Source organism: Bubalus bubalis, chromosome 1 (genome assembly GCF_019923935.1).
Source record: "Bubalus bubalis isolate 160015118507 breed Murrah chromosome 1, NDDB_SH_1, whole genome shotgun sequence".
NCBI classification, from domain to species: domain Eukaryota; kingdom Metazoa; phylum Chordata; class Mammalia; order Artiodactyla; family Bovidae; genus Bubalus; species Bubalus bubalis.
Genome location: NC_059157.1, coordinates 156,263,275 through 156,279,792, shown reverse-complemented (window position 1 = coordinate 156,279,792; position 16,518 = coordinate 156,263,275). Strand labels below are relative to the sequence as shown.

General features: G+C 43.0%; 1 protein-coding gene across 3 annotated transcripts in view; it reads left to right on the top strand.

The window, feature by feature from the left end:
* Positions 1 to 16,518, top strand: part of KCNAB1 (potassium voltage-gated channel subfamily A regulatory beta subunit 1) — a 461,725-nt gene that overhangs the window by 331,964 nt on the left and 113,243 nt on the right. The window lies entirely within an intron of this gene.

Here is a 16,518-nt window from a genome sequence, read left to right as displayed (position 1 = left end):
GTAGGTCAGGACCCAGTCTTGGGAGAGAAGGGTCCTCCTGACCAACGTTGCCTCACTTCTTCTGAGCATACAACCCTTCTCCTTTCCTGCCCCACACAGCCCTCTGCCACTCAGGCCCAAGGGGCCACTGTGATCATGATGTCTTCTGGGGGCCTGTTAAGCAAAAAGAGATCTGATATTAAAGCACACCTTAGAGGAAGAGACTCCTCTGTTATTATTCCCTTTCTAGCAAGGGTACAAAACCTCATGGCATGTGGGTGTATGCACAATTCACCTGTGACATCATATGAATTTTTTTCTATCCTTATCTTCCCTTTCCCTAATTTTCTCATATTTTTCTATTTTAATGTCTTTATATACTCCACTATTCTTGCCTGGCGAATTCCATGGACTGAGGAGCTTGGTGGGCTACAGCCCATGGGGTCACAAAGAGTCGGACACAACTGAGCAACTAACACACACACACATTCACACATATACTTTTCTAATGTACCTTAAATGCTTTAGGGACAAGATAAATATTTAAAGACAACTAAGAAGAGATGGCGATTTTAACATCATAAGAATAAATCTGAAATTATAAAATCTGAATGAGAGGCTTGGGTCGTCATACAGCTTTTAGACATTCCCCAGATAAGGGAAAGGCCACTTTGCTGTTGAGGCAATTCAACATCATCAGAACTGTTTCTGTAACCTAAGAGAGTCTAGACCAGGATGGTAGCTGAGGACATAGTGAGAGGTGGTCAGATTATAGCTGTGTTCTGAAGGTTGAGCCTGGCAGATCTTCTGTTGGATTCTATTTCAGTTGCAAGAGAAGAGTCAAAGATGACTCTAAGGTTTTTTGCCTGAGCAGCAGAAAAAGATGGAATTGCCAGTAAGTGAGATGTGGAAGAATGAAAGAAGAGAGACTTAGGAGAGAAGAGAGCTGATTGATTTGGGACGTATTAAGTTTGAGATACCTATTAGACATCCAAGAAAAGACATATATGTATATAGGCAAAAGGATATACAAATCTTGAGTCTAGAAGTGAGATCTGAGCTGGATGTAGAATGCTGTAGGAGTCATCAACATGTAACTATTGTATAAGCCATGAAACTGGATAAGAACATTAAAGGAGTGAGCATAAATAGTACGGAAAACAGAAGAACATGGTCTGTGACCTGGGAAGTCCATTAAGTTGAGAAAATGAGGAAGAACCAACAAAGAACATTGAAAACAAGCAGTGGGCTTTTGTTTTTGTTTTTGTTTTTGTTTTTTTCAAAAAAAACAGATGAGGAAAACCAGGAGAATAGGGAATCCTAGAATCCAACATTTCAAGGGGGATAGAGACAAACTCTGTCAATGCTGCTCATGAGTCAAGCAAGATGAGGGTCAAGAATTGATCATTCAGTTTAGCTACATGCAAGTCACTAATGACTTTGAAAAGATCCATTTTGAAGGAGTGAGGGGTTCACTGACACATGATTGGAATATGTTCAAGAGAGCTTATAAAGGACTGGCAGCTGCTCTTTTGATGACTATTTCTATAAAGAGAAGCAGAGAAATGGAATGGAAGCTGGACAGGTAGGTGTGGTCAGAGGGGGTGCCCTAACACATGGAAGAAATGACAGCACATGCATATGCCGATGGAGAAATTCATTTGAGAAGGGAAAACAATGGTTAAGATAACTAGAGAAAAAAATACCTGGAATGGCTTCTGGAAGACACAAGAGGAGAGTAACATGAAAGAAGGCAGAGTACATGGGCTTTGAGGCTGGTAGGTGGGTTGACAGGGTGACAGAAGCAGTATCTTGTAGAAGTTGTTTTCTACTGCTTCTGTATTCTCAGTGAAATCAGAAGCAAGGTCATATCAGCTATTAGCGAGGATGGAAGAGTGGTGTTGAAAGTTTGAAGAGAGAGAGAATTTCTAGGAGAGTAGAAGAGTGAATCAGAGAAGGCAATGGCAACCCACTCCAGTACTCTTGCCTGGAAAATCCCATGGACAGAGGACCCTGGTGGGCTGCAGTCCATGGGGTCGCACAAAGTCGGACACATCTGAGCAACTTCACTTTCAATTTTCACTTTCATGCATTGGAAAAGGAAATGGCAACCCACTCCAGTGTTCTTGCCTGGAGAATCCCAGGGACGGGGGAGCCTGGTGGGCAGCCATCTATGGGATTGCACAGAGTCGGACACAACTGAAGTGACTTAGCAGCAGCAGCAGAAAAAGAAGAGTGAATGGACCAAGGGACTGCATCAGAGTGGCTAGACAGCATTAAGGATCTGCTTGAGATTTGTGCTAATAAATTTGAAGAGACCATCTCTATGATTGGGTGTTTTTCTTCCAGTCGTGTTCAGCCATGCAAGTCCAGGTGGGGTTTTACAAGGGCATAAGATAAAAAAGAGAGGCAATAATGCTGAGGGTTTATGCAAAGGGGTGATTGTAATGGTGGACTTTGGGGTTGAAGCTGAGCAGGTAGGAAATTGAGGACTAAAGCCAGGAAAAGGAGGAGGCAGAAGGACAGTGAAAAGTGGGAAGGATCAGTGAATTGTACATCCAGAGGACCAAGGGATTGTTGGAGTAAGATCCGTAGAGACAGTAGAAGAGAAGAATAGAAGGTGGTATGGGGAGGGAGGTGGGAGCGGGGTTCAGGATGGGGAACAGATGTACACCTGTGGCAGATTCATGTCACTGTATGGCAAAACCAATACAATACTGTAAAGTAAAATAATAATAATAAATTAATTAAATTAAATAAATAAAGAGTAATAAAAATACAACTAAATCTCTTAGTGAAAAAAAAAAAAGAAAGTGGTAGTTGGAAAGAAAGATTCTTGAAATTGAGATTATGGGGTTTCTGCCCTTGTTAAAGTCTAAAGCATGGCCCTTGGGAAAGAGTGACTGAGGTTGTGCTGAATGGAAGATAAGTAGACCAGAAGAGGTCAAGAAGCTGAAAGATAAAGGTGTAGGGAAGGATTGATTACCTTTGGGGTCACTGAAATCACTGAAATGTATGGCAAAACTAATATGGGAGAGAGTGACGGTGAACCAGAGCTAAAATTTTCCTATGAGAAGGACTGACTAGGAATGAGTAAGTAACATGGGGGGACTGATGATGTGAGATTCAAAATGGGTTTCATTCAGTTCAGTTCAGTTCAGAAGCACAGTCATGTCCAGCTCTTTGCGACCCCATGGACTGCAGCACGCCAGGCTTCCCTGTCCATCACCAACTCCCGGAGCCTACTCAAACTCATGTCCATTGCATTGGTGATGCCATCCAACCATCTCATCCTCTATTGTCTCCTTCTCCTCCTGCCTTCAATCCTTCCCAGCATCGGGGTCTTTTCCAATGAGTCGATTGTTCATATCAGGTGGCCAAAATATTGGAGTTTCAGCTTCAGCATTAGTCCTTCCAATGAACATTCAGGACTGATTTTCTTTAGGATGGACTGGTTGGGTCTCCTTGCAGTCCAAGAGACTCTCAAGAGTTTTGTCCAACACCACAGTTCAAAAGCATCAATTCTTCAGCGCTTAGCTTTCTTTATAGTCCACCTCTCACATCCATACATGACTACTGGAAAAACCATAGCTTTGACTAGATGGACCTTTGTTGGCAAAGCAATGTCTCGGCTTTTTAATATGCTGTCTAGGTTGGTCATAACTTTTTTTCTAAGGAGATTATCTTCATTGCCTCCACCATAGTTTGACCTCAGGTCAAGCAACAGGAGGGGAACACAGCCCCACCCATCAAGAGAAAATTGGATTATAGATTTAATGAACATGGCCCTGCCCATCAGAACAAGACCCGGTTTCCCCCTCAATCAGTCTCTCCCAACAGGAAGCTTCCATAAGCCTCTTATCCTTATCCAGACAGAATGAAAACCACAATGACAGTAAACTAACCAAACTGATCACATGGACCATAGCTTTGTTTAGCTCAATGAAACTATGAGCCATGCATGCCATGTAGGGCCACCCAAGATGGACGGGTCATGGCAGAGAGTTCTGACAAAACGTGGTCCACTGAAGAAGGGAATGGCAAACCACTTCAGTATTCTTGCCTTGAGAACCCCATGAACAGTATGAAAAAGGCAATGCGGGTTGGGAGGAGGAATTGGGAGGAAGGTTTCTTGAACTTTGTGAGTGTGGAGGCTGGATGAAGCGATGATAGTGAATGAATAAAAGATAGTGGCAACTGATCCTGCCCCCTTTCACAGTATAGCAAAAATATTGAAGGCTAATGATGCCTGAATTTTTCTGATTCTCCTTAAATTATTATAATATGGTTTGGGAAGTGAAGGTGGTCTTTGTTCACCATAAGACTAACGCAATTTGACTTTTGCTCAGTTAATGGCTCTTATTTTGTTAATGTTTACTTGTATTAGAAAGACCCTGTAGATTCATTACCAGGGATATTCTAACCTTTTTTTGAGACTGGTTAATGGACATGACTTAGCAACTAAACAATAACAGCAACAACAGCAACAAATGATAAAGAGCTATTCACTACTTATTACTGAAAGAAGTTAAGGACTATAGCAATTTAAGAAAATATGGATTAAGAAATGTAGTGAACAATCCAGACTTAGAGAATGAATTTATGGTTGCCAGAGGCAGGAAGGATGAGGGGGAAGGGATAGTTAGCGAGTTTGGGATGGACATGCACATACTACTATATTTAAAATGGATAACCGTACAGCACATGGAACTCTGTTCCATGTTATGTGGCAGCCTGCATGAGAGGGGCGTTTAGGGGAGATTGGATACATGTATATGTATACCTGAGTCCCTTCGCTGTTCACCTGAAATGATCCCAACATTGTTAATCAGCTATACCCCAACACAAAAAAGTTTAAAAAAAAAGAAATATAGTGAACAGTCTTAGACAATTGTCTCATAGAATCAATATCTATAATGGAAAATATTTCATCAAAAGTACCTAGAAAACTCAACCAAAAGCCCTTAAGACTATAAAAATTTCAGGTGCCTATAAAGTGCCACATATAAGTGAGTCTCCAGGGGGCAGACTAGTTTTTTAAAACTGTATATGAGCTGTAGGTATTTTGGTGAATTTTGAAACAGACCTGATTCAGGAGCAAGTCCAGATTTGAGCTTTAGGGTTTTTTCTAAGAGCTTGAACGCTTATGATAAGACATGGCATGAAAAAATAGAAGGAAACAAGAAAGTTCATGGGATTGACTGGCTTCATTAAAAACAGGTAAACAAGGCTTGAATAAATATTCTTTAAGAACTTTTCTGAGCTACCTACTTCTGTAAAACATAGGAGACAAAAAAATTCATAGGAAGGAATAACGCACCAACTTTAGATAATTTTTCAGGCTCTGCATACCTCAGCTGTCAAATCCAGGTGCAGCTGGATTTACTGTTGTGGACTTGGGGTATCAGCTCAGTTATAACATGTGTTGAACTGAGGCTTTGAAAATTAAGTATTAAATATTCCAAGCAATCATAGGATTACAGATGTCTTTTACTGAAGTACTTTGGAGAAGGATAGGCTGGGAATTTCTCTTCCTGCCAAGATTCCTTTTGCTAAACCAAGAGCATATGCAAATGGAAGCAGAAAGGTGAAATAACTCAAGGATGAACTGAAGATACATCTAAAGGAACACAGCTCTGTCAACAAAAGAATGGGGGGTGGGAGTCAAGTGGAGACCCAGCTGTGAGCTGCTGTGGCTAGATTGGTTTGTAAATACACTGACCCAAAATCAAAGAAATTGATGGGAATGTAGGAAAGCCACCAAAGAGTGACTGAGCATCATCTCAGTCTAGTGGGAAGTGGGATCATCTTCTGAGAGAGAAAGAGGAGAATTTATGTATTCATTCATTCTTCCACTCGTTCATTTTCAGCAAACATTCAGGAAACCAGGTATCATGCTAGCTACAGAGGTTATCAAGATGAAAACTGCTCTCAAATTGCTCATAGTGTAATTGGAGTCAGGCATGCAAAAACAGACAGTGCATTGGACGGATGCCATAATGGAGGGTACAGGATGAACCAAGCATAAAGAAGGTCTCCTGGGGAATCTGGAGCAGCTCCACAGGGGAGGTGCTGTTCGAGCTGAGACTTGAAGGGGGTCATCAAGTAGAGAAAAAGGGGGAAGGATGAAAGACAGAAGGAGCAATGTAAGCAATGGCCTGGAGGGAGACCCATGGAGTGGGAGATACTAGAGGGAATACTAGTGTCTGTATAGAACATTGGGAAGGCGGGGTATTGGGAACCACAAGGGCTGAGCCTGGAAAGAAAGCTAGGCCTGATTAGGAAGGCCATCATTTGCCTCATTAAGGCATTGAGCTCTAGTCCTCCAGGTCTCTGGGGTTCCTCCAAGTCCTACAGCCCCAAGGTCTCGGGGAACAACTGAGAGATGAAGTACAGACAGGAGACACATTTCCCAGCCCTCCTCCTTCCATTGCCACCACTTCAGCTAAGTAGCTCTACTTTTCTAAATGTGAATATGAATATAAGATTTTAAAGGTAAATTTAAATATAGTACTTTAAATTAAAAATTTTTAAGTATGTCGTAAATGACTTTGTTTTTTGGAACAGGAGTAGGTTCACAGCAAAACTGAGCAGAAAGTACAGAAATTTCCCCTTACATCATATACACACAGCTTCCCCCACTATCCACATCCCACATCAAAGTAGTACATTCATTACAGTCTTACTGTAATGAATGTATTATTATTACATACCGACTGTATTATTCATATATATCGTAAATGTATTATTACATTGACCTACTGTTATCTCCCAAAGATTACACTTGTATGTATAACTTTGGTGTTTTACATTCTGTGGGTTTGGACAAATGTCATAATAGATATTCGCCATCATAGTATTATACAGAGTAGTTCACTGCCCTTAAAATCCTCTGTGCTCTGCCTATTTCTTCCTGACCTCTAACCCCTGGCATCCACTGACCCTTTTACTTTTTCCATAGCTTTGCATTTTCCAGAGTTTCATGTAGTATGCACATCCTATAGTATGCAGTCTTTTCATATTGGCTTCTTTTACTTAGTAATATGCATTTAAGTTTCTTCCATGTTTTTTTATGGTTTGATAGCTCATTTCTTTTTAGTGCTTCATATTACATTTTGAAGGAAAAACAGCATGCTTCTTCCAAAAAAAAAAAAAGTGTGCTAAAGCCCTGCTCCAGCTTGTGAAAAGCCATTGAAAAACTTGAATCAGGAGTAGGACATGATAAGATGTATTTGAATTGTTTTCTGGAAATGATGTGAAAGCTAGATTAGAGGGGGAAAGAGTTGAGCCTGGGGGCAGATGATGAGGCAGTGCTAATAAAGATGGACAGAAAGAAGGTGATTTTTTTTTTTTAGGAGGAAGAATAAACAGGACTTAGTGACCTTGGGGTTCAGAATGAGAGGTCTCCATGAACAGAGTTCCAGATTGGACATGTGGGAGGACAGGCTGAAATCTCAGCAGGAGGAAATGTAGGAGGGAGCAGTAAGAAAAAGGAAGAGGAGAAGCAGGAGCACCATTGGCTAGAGGAGACCCAAGAGCCTGCCAGCATCAGCTTCAGCTATCCAGGGGGCACAGGGAATGCTGGAGAGAGTGCCAACCAACAGTAAAGACCCAGGAGCTTCTAACGGGGTGAACCCATGGTTGTCACTGAAGTCACCTGCAAATACAGAGGACTGAGGTATTTAGGCAGGTTTAGGACACCTGCCTCTTGGAGTCTCTCAGGCTGTATGCTCCCTGAGAGCAGAGATCACCTCTGTTTTGTTTTGTTTTTTCTACATCCCTGTTAACAGATCATGGTATCTGGCAAGTAGTAGATGCTCAAAAATAGTTATTGAATAGAAGACTGGGTAAGTGGGTCAATTGCTAAGGAATGACAAAAGGCACAGTGGGTAATAGTGAAGATCCAGAGAAAGTCAGAAATGATGAATTGTCGGGGTCCAGCCAGCCCAGTTCTTCGGCTCTCTCCAGCAGCGTATCAACACAGAAACAAAGAAGGCCAAGTGGAGCTGGGAGGTGGGGAGAGGGCATAGAGAGAAACCCAACACATGCCAGGGATCAGGGGATCTAGTGTATGCATAGTGAACACGAGTCCAGATTGGGTTGGGGCTCAGAGCCCTCACTCCTGCAGATAGAAAGGGCATCTGCCCACACACATTAGGAGCAGGAAGTCCTTCTGATTCATGCCACAGGAGGTCATACCCCACAGTGGGCAGCTGTTCCTACAGGTGCTGGAAAGGGGTAGACTTCATCCTGTGCCACTCATTCTGAGATATACATGCCTCTATCCACTTGAGAGGCTGGCAAGAGAAAAGGCATGTGATGGTTAATTTTATTTGTCAACTTACCTGGGCCACAGGGTACCTGGATTGGTCAAACATTATTCTGGGTGTGTCATGAGGGTGATTTTGGATGTGATGAATATTTGAATTTGTAGACTACATAAAGCAGATTGCCTCCCTAATGTAGATGGATGCCCCTCCTTCAGTTAGCTGAAGGCTTAAATACAACAAAAAGGCTGAGCCCCCTCGAACAAGAGGGGACTCCTCCAGCCTGACTGCTTCAAGCTGGAACATCAGATTTTTCTGGCCTTTGAATTCAAAATGAAACATTGTCTTCTCTTGGGTCCTGAAGCTTTTGGACTAGAATTTACACCATCAGCTCTTTTAATCCTCAGGCCTTCAGACTTGTCCTGAACCTATACATGGGTTATCATGGGTCTTGAGCTGCAGATGATAGATCTTGGGACTTCCCAGCCTTCGCAACTAGGACCCAATTCCTTATAAGAAATCAATCTCTCTCTATGTGTACATGTATATATATATATATATATATATATATATATGTGTGTGTATATACATATATGGGTGTGTGTGTGCATATATAATTTCTATATATAAAAATATATTTCTATATTTTATTATATATTATGTGTGCTAGTCACTTCAGTTCAGTTCAGTCACTCAGTTGTGTCCAACTCTTTGCCACCCCATGAACCGCAATACACCAAGCCTCCCTGTCTATCACCAACTCCTGGAGTTCACCCAAACTCATGTGCATCGAGTCGGTGATGCCATCCAGCCATCTCATCCTCTGTCATCCCCTTCTCCTCCTGCCCCCAACCCCTCCCAGCATCAGGGTCTTTTCCAATGAGTCAACTCTTCGCACAAGGTGGCCAAAGTACTGGAGTTTCAGCCTCAACATCAGTCCTTCCAATGAACACCTAGAACTGGTCTCACTTAGTCTTGTTCAAATCTTTGTGACCCCCTGGACTATAGTTCACCAGGATCCTCTGTCCATGGAATTCACCAGGCAAGAATACTGGAGTGGGTAGCCATTCCTTTCTCCAGGGGAATCTTCCCAACCCAGGGATCAAACCTGGATGTCCTGCATTGCAGACAGATTCTTTACCATCTGAGCCACCAAGAAAACCCATTATATATTATAATTATATATAAAATATACAAATATTACATATAAAAAGATATATAGCAAGGAATTTTATAAGAAATTCTAAGATTCTATTTCTCTGGAGAACTCTAACTAATAAAAGCATTTTGCTAGTTTTGTAAAAATATCACCCAGGTGCTTGTGGCAAGGCAAATAGTCAGGTATTTCTAGGAAGTGATCAAGGTTATGGGAAGGTGGGAAGAGCACAGATGGTGGGTATGTGATCACTTGCTCAGTTTTCAGCTGAGCACATTTGGAACTTCATGCAGGATACCATTATCCTCTAAGGAGTCCTCCTGGGCTGTTCCCTGGTCAGGAGGCATTTTATGCATTCTTGCCAGACTGAGCTGGGCCTGGATCTAAACAGTGAAGAAAAGAAGGAACACCTATGCCTTCAGGGCCCTGATTTCTACAAACCTCAAGGCCGTTAATTCCCAGGCAGCGCAAACTGACTCCATGAGCCCTTTCACGCTTCATCCTTGAAGGGACAGAGTCATAAAGTAAAATATTTGACATCTTGGAGACACTGAGTCTCTCAGGAGGTGTGTCTTCTCAACTCTGGCTGCACAGCAGAGTTACCTGTGGTGCTTTTTACAATGCAGATAACCAATCTCCACCCAGACCTTTTGATTAAGAGTCTCCCAAGGCACAGGTGTTTTTAAAAGACTGTTCCGACGATTCTGAGGCAGTGGTAGGATCGGAACTCATTGTCCTCACCAGATAGAAGGCGATAGTGACATGCATGGACTGGTGGCTGTTGACCAGGCGGTGGCTACACTTTCTATCTGCCTAGCTGGCTGCTGTACTCAGGCCCAGGCCTTGGAGCTGGCTGAGGCCTCTCCACCTGAACTGCAGTCGCCAAGAGGAAAACCTGCCCAGCCCAGGGCTGGCCTTGGGGTTCTCTGGAGCCTGTGTCCTGGGGAGGCTCCTGGAGTAGGCAGGTCGAGCTCACCTCCCCTTCCACTTAGCACCTGACACCTGGGCCCATCTACTTTGTGCCCTGCCCCAACTAAGGGAACCTTCCAGAGCCAAAGCAGTGAATATTAAGCCCAAGCCATGTGGGCTTCTTCTTAATGTGTCGCTATGTGCAGAATGTGCTCCTAGCTGTCTCCCTCTGCCTTAGGGATGCTCTCAGTGCACTAAGTATTTTGACCACTAGGAAAACATGAGATGAAATGTTTAACATGGGTGATTTAATTTTTGTGACACCCTTCATGATTTTCATTCTTGCTGTTAAGGCCAATATAAACTAGCCACTTCTCATATTATAATAACATAACAGCAACAACATTAAGTATTTATAAAGTGCCTCCAAGAAACGAGAAGCCAATTTAAAGGGCAATTTCTTCTGTCAGAGAGTTTACCAATTTTTCTGCATAGCACAGAGTAAACTATCTTAAGACCATGATACCCACAGAATTTAAATGATGCATGAATATTAAACATAAAACAAGTGAATTTTAGGCTTGTCACTTCTCCGGGAATGTCTACCTTGAATAAATGCCATGGTGTATACACATTAAAAATGAAGAGGCATTTATATTTTTTTAAAAAGTGTTTTAGAATATTTCTTTTAGGTTTTATACTTTGATAGATAAAATCCTTCTTCAGAATTGTTGACAAGTTGGTCGCCTTCTGAATTACCAGGGGCTGCCATTCATGTGGTATTGCTTCCCTCATAGAGGGTGTCAGAAGCTGAGACCCAGCTGGGTGACAGATGGGCAGCCTGATGCTCCACACACTGTCAGCGTTAGGTTCCGGGAGGAACTGGAGAAGAAAAAGGAGAAGAGTCGACAGAACCCTAAGTTCACATACATGCACACACGCACGCGCACACACACACACCCTCATCTCCCTCAGTGCAGTTGTAAAAGGATGAGTAGCCCTCATTTGTTAACCTATGATCCAAAAATGAAACAAGTAATTGCAAAGCCATCAGATACTAGGAGAGGCTACGTTTTCTCCAGACTCAGATATGGGCTTTGTTGAAACTGATAACAATTTGTAAACATGGCCTCACAGCTGTGAGAGGGAGAATTAGTTTTTGCAGTCATCACCCACTTTACAGATGAGAAAGAATCAGGAAGAGGGGAAATGTCCTGTTCAAGGTCAGTAATAGAGATGACAGAGCCCTCATTTCCTGCCCCTGGCCCCTCCACCAGCCATCACTTCACCTGCCTCCAATCTCCACATGCTTATAGTGAGTGCCATCTCCACATCTCTCTTCCTTGAAAAGAGAGCAGCTGAGCCAGGCATGTAAGGCCCCTGCCAGCTCTAACAGTCGTGATATGAGCAACAATCAAGTTCGCTGTGACTCCAGGGTGGCAGCTGGGGGATAGTGCGTTTACTCTACTTTGGAACTAGAAAATTTCAGAGCCTAAACAACTCCTCGCATCACTCTGCCGAGTAGGCAGACAGAGTTGCGTCAAAGCTCCACAGTCAGAATGGGGGTCAGAATCCGTGGTCCGTGACCAGGTGATCAAAAGACTTCAAAGTGAGAAGGCAGCTGAGTGCAAACATTTTGTTTTTGTGTGGATGCCCTGAATGACTTTCCCTCCCATACATGCAGCCCTAGAGACCTAATGAAGTCCTGCCACAGCTCCTGTCTTCAAGAAACACAGTTGTGTACATGCCCATCTGTTCATATTATTCACCCAGAGTTTTCCCCGTACAGTCTACATTTATAAAGAGTACATTTGTAAGATTATTTTCCTATACTTTTTAAAAATTTTAATTGGAGGATAATTACTTTACAATATTGTGGTGGTTTTTGCTGTACATCAACATGAATCAGCCATAGGCATACATGTGTCCCCTCCTTCCTTATGAACAGATAAGGAAGTTGTGGTACATATACACAATGGAATATTGCTCAGCTATAAAAAGGAACACATTTGAGTCAGTTCTAATGAGGAGGATGAACCTACAGCCTATTATACAAAGTGAAGTAAATCAGAAAAAGAAAGACAATTATCATATATTAAGCCATATACATGGAACCTATACTCTTTTTAAAAAAATTTTTTTCTGGCAGTGCTGCACAGCATATGGGATCTTGGTTCTCTAACTAGGGATAGAACCCACACCCCCTGTACTGGTAGGACAAAGTCTTAACCACTGGACCGCAAGGGAAGTCCCTCCTATACTCTTTGCAATGTAAGAACACAAATGAAAGTTTCAATTTCAGTCAAACATGCAACTGAGCTACTCTAATATGAGGCTAAAAAATGAGGGAATCAGTTGGGGTGCTGTCCTCTTGTGCAGGTGGGGCTGTGCTTCTGGTGTGCTTGGATTCATCAAGGCAGGACCACGGGTACGGCAGCATTAACGCCTGAGGTGTGGGCTGCTGTGGGTCAGCACACTGAGGGGAAATGCGTGGAGATTTGTATATAGACCTCAGAGGCCTCAGAGGCCTCAACTGGATGAAGTTAGGAATAAAATCTCAGTTCTTTTTAGAACTATTGCATGTAAATTAGTCAGGAGCCTTCTTGAGTAAGTGAACAGAAAATCCAGCTCAAAGCAAAGCAAAACCGTCAGCTTAGCCAAAACCAGAAATTTTTAGGCTCATAGGGACAGTGAGCCCAAATGACTTGATCCAGGGATCAGATTGTGAGCTCTGCAAGCTGAAGGTGGGTTCCATTCTCAGACTGCCCTCAGAGTGACAAGATGGCTGCACACACTCCAAGTGTCATATCCCACTGGCTCTGACCAGCTTATGTATCTATTTCTGAATCAGTCATTGAAGAACTGCCGGCAATCAAGAATCACCCCTGAAGCACGGGAAGAGTTTAAATCCACCCCCAACCACAGACTGAGATTCCTAAAGGAAATCTAATGGGCTCTTGCTTAAAGTGCTCTGAGTTCCTCTGCTCTTGAGTTAAGAAAAGAGACCTTTGGATCCTAAAATTCCTCCCCGCACTTATTTTAGCTTATCTGAGCTTCTTCTATGTTGTTGGTAGCCAAGGTTGGAAATCAGAATTCTCCCAGCAACTTGAGGTATGCTCAGTCTGCTGGGTCAGCTCTGCTGGTCCGCCACCTCTGTTTGCCTAATGGACAAAACTTTTCTCGGCAGGGTAAATACAATACCTAGCTTGGCCTTTTTAATACCTCCCCTATCGTGTTGAAGGATCAGTGAGACCTCATTTACAAATAAAAACTTCATCCTAATACCTGAGTGATGACACTATGCAAAGGAGGACCTCCGGGAGGGCGCAACAGAAAATGCCATCAACGCTCACTTTACATCTGACAACTAATTAAAATGAGAGGAGGAAGAGGCTTCCCAGCATTCAATTACAGAAAATGCCTGAAGTAATGAGCAGTAGCTGCAGTAGAGCTGACAGTCTAACCATGGGGGTTTCTTCAGGTTGAAGAGAAGGAAACCGGAGATGAAAAGTCCTGGCTTGGGTCTACTTGCAATTTTTACTGGAAACAAGTTTCTTCTTAGTCTCTGACTCTGTCTCACTTCCCATTTCTCTGCCCTCTGCTCTAGCCACCCTTTCCTTTGCTCCATTCTGAGCAGAAACTAGCCCAACTCAGCCGACCTGCTTCAAGTATCACTCAGCAGTGATACTTGAAGTGCTGCTGGCTGAAGAGAGGAGGCAAGACTGACCCTGAGACTCATTTTTGGAAGTGATCCTCTGCCCGACTTTGTTACCTGTCACACCATTCCAGTCGCCTTCCCTTCCAGCACCTTTCTGGGAGGGCTGGCTGGCTGCCTGGGTCCTGCTGATGGATGGGCTGCCTCAGATGTCACCAGTGTCTCAGCTTGAGCTCTTAGAGGGCAGAAACTGCAGCTGATTCCATCATCCCTGGAAAGCATGGGATCTGCGCTCCTGTCCTTCATTTGTGTGTCCAAGGACTGCATGAGAGGTGCCAGACACCATGCTGGGGAAACAAGAAATACACCAGAGCACCAATGGCTGCCCTCACACTGCAGGGAGTGAGGGAGGAGTGACGACCTGATTCCCAGGCAGGATGAGCTCCTTGGGCTGTGTCCCCAGAGGACACCGTGAATTTATACTTGCTGGTGATAGCTTTTTTTAGTCTGACTTATTTCCTGCTGGATTATCAGTTCAGAATACATGCTTAGATCAGAGAAAGTACTCATTTATGATGCTCATATATACTTACTTATGGAATGAATGAATGAATCATAGTGTGACCAGTGCTCTGAGAGAAATATGAAGGTCTGTGTTAACTCATATGAGGGCTGCCTAAGAGGAGATCATGGAAGGCTCCCTGGAGAAAGAGATATCTGAGCCTATGAGAGGATGAGTTAGGGTAGAATAGAGCCAGGTCAAAGAGAAAATAAGGGAAAAAGCAGTCTAGCGATGACAAAGGTAGAAAGAGAAAGAGGTATAAGACTCTCTCTTACACTCTGTGGTAGAAGACACTGAAATGACACCTATGATGAAGTGACATCTTCTGGGGAATGGAGAAGGTGCGGATAGGGGTAGTTGGATGTTGAAGGATGAATAGGATCCTGTCAGGTGAATAAGAGGAAAAAAAGCCACCGGCATTCCTTAAAAAAAAAAAATATCCACTTGACCCTTCTCTCAGACCTAGACTTGATGATTGCTTTCCTGACCATCCATATCTAGCTAGAGGCTTCCTGTTAGTTCTCACCAGAACCTCTCTTACCAGAATGTGGTATTTTTCTGTCTTCCCCACTGACTGAGAGCTCCAGGAAAGAGAAACCATTATTATTACGTATTTGCCTCTTTGACCCCACCATCTGAAAAATTACAGAGTACAAGTCTGGGAGATAGTGAAGAATAGGGAAGCCTGGCTTGCTGCAGTCCATGGGGTTGCAAAGAGTAGCACACAACTTAGCGACTGAAAAACAAGTATTTTCTACATGAATTGATAAATTTCAGGAAGAGAAGCCTTGGAGTCTAAACCAGCATGGCCTGGAGAAAGAACTACATGGGAGAGAAAGTGATGAGAGATGACTTTGGGAAGATTATGAATAATATTGGAAACCATGCCATGAAGCTTGGAATTTATTTGTTTTGTGTTGAGAAGTCACTGAAATATTTCAAGGTGTTGTTTGGCCAGATGCATCGTAAGAAGCCCATTCTAGTTGCTGTGGTTACACTGCAGACAGGGATTTAGAGAGGCCTGGGAATAGAGGCAAGGAGGCAAGCTGCAAATGACTCAGATATTCTCACTTTTACAGAAGATTAACTGTAACAGTCAGTTAATTGCCCACTAACTGTGAGCCCAGTTCATCACTGTGGGCTTCTACAGAGCCTGTGCAGAACACCTAGGGGGGCTGTGAAGTAGATGAGGCTTGACCAAATTAGCAAAAACTGGTAAAGAAAATGTATAAGGAAGTGTTTTTTTTTTTAAGTATAAAATAAAGTATCTGAAGAAAAGAACTAACATAGGTGTAGGGGTAGTAAGTTTCAAAGATTGGGTAAAAAATTTTCCTAGATACCTTCTTTAAGGAAAATAACAGAGATACATGGAAATTTTTAAATGGGAAAATAAAAATCAGACAGATATGAAGAAAAAAGAAGTGAAATGTGGGTGTAAATTAATGAAACAAAGTAGAATTCAAGCAAAGATAAGACGCAGCAATGAGAGATGTAATCAGTGGCGTGGGGGCCCTGAGAAGGAGCCAGGGATGGGCCTGCAAGAAACAGGCTTGGGAAGATGAAGGGACCCTCTTCCACAGGGACAGGAAGAGGGAGGAAAGGACGGGTGTTGTCTTAGTTTATGTTCCCTTAACTTGGTACCAGTGTGGAGTGCACACCCACCTGAGGGTGAGGAAGGTAGGCCATTCAAATACCAGAAGCAGCTGGAAGCCCACAGGAAAATGGGCGAGACCCCAGTCCCATCTGCTATGGGTAGTTTGGCAAATTTGGTAGCAGGAAGTGGAGGGGTTTACAGTTCAGTTCTTTTATGTTCTCTGTGAAGCAGGAGGTAGGTTTATCTGGTGACATTAAGGGAAGAGGAGGTAGGACTGAGGTTGAGACAAACAGGGCAGGTTTGAAAACTAAATGGGCAGAGTTAAGAGCCAGAGGATTGGTGGACTGTATGTATAGTTACTGTAGACCAAGAGTTTACAATGCATGGCTGCAGTTT